This window comes from Scyliorhinus canicula, chromosome 18 (assembly GCF_902713615.1).
Source record: "Scyliorhinus canicula chromosome 18, sScyCan1.1, whole genome shotgun sequence".
Lineage (NCBI taxonomy): Eukaryota > Metazoa > Chordata > Chondrichthyes > Carcharhiniformes > Scyliorhinidae > Scyliorhinus > Scyliorhinus canicula.
Genome location: NC_052163.1, coordinates 24,424,563 through 24,427,603, shown reverse-complemented (window position 1 = coordinate 24,427,603; position 3,041 = coordinate 24,424,563).

Genomic DNA, 3,041 nt, shown 5'->3' with positions numbered 1-3,041 from the left:
CTCAACTTGTAGTAATATTTAGAATACTAATTTTCTTAGAAAGGCAGTTGCGTTAGCATAATGTTTTAACAGCTGTTTGTGTGTGAGACGAAGATACTGTGGGTTGAGTGGAAAAACAGAAGATTGCGAAAATACTCAGCAGGTCAAGCAGCATTTGTACAGAGAGAAGCAGAGATCTTATGAACACTTCCAGCATTTTCTGTTTTCATTTCAGATTTTCAATGCCTATAATGTGACTTAACAGTGTGCGCCAATAACCTTAGTGCATGTCATCTGAGTGTACAGGTCTGCTGAATCTTCACTGAACAAGTTAAAAATATGATCACATTTTTCAAGTTGCCTTGCAAGGATTTGACAACCCATGTCAAAATGCATACAGTTCATTGAACCAGAATGATCTCAACAGAATGATGTTAGCAGCAGGAGCACACAAAACAGTAACTGCTATTTCCTTTGGAGTGGGGGAGTACATTTGTAAAAATGAGTGGTTGATATTTTCTAAAGCAACCATTAACCATAATCATAGTCAACGTGTGTGTAAAAATTATATCACAATTTATCTATTTTTTATCACGTTTGCCTGGGCATCTGTATCAAGTAATGGATTCAAGACAAGGAGGTAGAGAGGAAAATAAAGTAAAATAAACCAAGAACGGAGAGAGAAAAATAGAGATCGAAAAATGAAAGAGAAAGCAAAAGTGACAAGATACAGGGCTGTGGAAAATGTCCTGATTATCACAGGTGAAAGGAAACTGGAATTTATTCTGAACAGCTATTGAGATTTTTTTTTAAATTTAAGACCTTCCAAGAACTTGACAAAATGTAACATACAGCTCCCCTCACAGCTTAGTGAGTTTATTCATGAGTAGGGATTGGGTCAGCAAAGATTTTAAGGAAAAATTGTCACTGTGTTAGGGAGGAGGAGAAGGATTGGCCTGGATTTCCACTTATTATTCAGCTGTAATAGCTGGAAGTAGTGTATGGACAGGGGGCGAGGAGAGGACTGGGCTCAAAAGTCAGGCATGACGTTCCCTGCAGGGTAATACTCACTGTCAAGACTTATGAATAAATAATGACCACTTGCCTGAGGCACAAGAAGCCCTGGACCTCTATTGGAAAGAATCAGCCCCACAAAGAGGCGAGTTGAAGATTTGTAAAAAGAAGTTTATATGAAAATAAAAATGGTACATTGATTTTTAGCACAAAATATCTTGAGATGCAAATACAGTGGAGCAGATAACAATGAGGATATTGATATAATGAAAGTTGTTGAACAATATTGGGCCTGGTTTTAACATAGTCAAAACTTACACACTTTGCACAGACTCAAAATCAGGCCCATTAATTCTAAATTGACTTTCTAGATTATGCATTTAGAAGAGCTTTATGCCTTATACATAATGACCTTGTACGTCAGTCCTGGACAACAGCATTTCATAAAAAGAAACTATTTTCATAGTGCTCACCATCTTTTCTCCTGCAGAGTGAGGTGTTAGGCCAAGGAATTGCAACTTGCATTTTAGAAAGTGATCCTGACCATTTTTAATTGCTTTTAACTTTGAATTGTTTACTCTCAATGCCAGTCTTCTGCCAAAATCAATGAGCCATGCCTTGTGGTAATAGTGGCCCTTGCCGATCTGATTATTCCTGGATTTTGTCCTGAACCCTGGATGTTGCAGGCTCAGTGGGAAGGTAGTTCATTTGCACAGTGGTTGGCAGATACCCACGCCAGGCTTGTGCCCATCTCCAGCTGTTTCATCTCTGGCTGTTCTCTTTATTCTGAAAATCAAATACATTCCCACAATTAGGAGCAACCCCATTGACTGCCCTCTCAGCACTGTGCATAATACAGGCAAAACCTTTTGAAAAAAAGATCAACCTCTTCTTTAGAAAGACTCCACACCCTCCTATCATTGAACTTTTGGTTGCCTCATCTGTCTCAGCATTCTGGTCACTCGATTTGAAACAGTTTCCTTCTAAACAGAGGAAATGAGAAGTCCTGGTTTTATGAAGTCACGGAGGGTCCAAGCCGAGTTGTAGCAAAGAAATGTGGGTTTATTTACAAGGCTATAATACACAGCCCCCGGTAGTTCCCCAGCCGGGGCTGAAAAGTCAGTGCCGAATTGGCCAATCTTATATGCAATATAGATTGTGTTTCCCTTTCCCCTTAATGAGAGAGCTTGCACTCCGCAAGGGACATGGAGAAGACAATTATCACCCCGTAAATCCCACGTAGCGGGTTATGACCACCTGGTGAAGACATAAATAAGTACGGTTACGGCAACCGATTCCCAGCAGCTCAAAAACAGGGGCCCCCATACCTGTGCATAGATTCATTTGCATGAACGTATAAAGGTTTGATTACCCTTCATTATTTCCCGTTTTGTAGAGTCCCATTTTTCCCTCCTTTTTTATCATTGTTATCCATAGGAAATGTTACTGACAATAAATGTAAAACTAGTACAATTTAAAAAAAAATAATGCTTGGTGTAGGATATGCCCAACTACACATGGTCCCATCAGCATTTTAAAGAAGAAAATGAACAACTTACATTTATTTGGCATCCCTCCCAAACCCAAAATGCCCCAAACTGCTTTCACAGCAAATGAAGCATTTCTAAAGTTAGTCAATTTGTGGTGTCGGAAATATTAGGAGTCTTAGATTGGATCGGATTTGTTTATTGTCACGTGCACCGCTAACCCATACGCCTTCGGACACGTTTGTGCAGCTCAAACAGATCATTTGGTACATGAAAAGAAAATACATAATAGAGCAACACAAGGTACACAATGTAAATACCTAGACACGGGGGGGGAGGCTAGATGGGGGCTTTAGGAGGTGGCAGCGGGCAGGGATTGAGAGATTTGGGGATCTCTTCATTGAGGAGGGTTACCCGAGCCCAGAGGCATTGGAGGAGGAGTTTGAGTTGCCAGGTACCTGCAGGTAAGGGATTTTGTTCAGAGGCAAGTTCCAAGCTTTCCTCGCCTCCCCCTGAGGGGACTACAGGATAAGATGTTGTCACAAACGGGAGTTAAGGAGA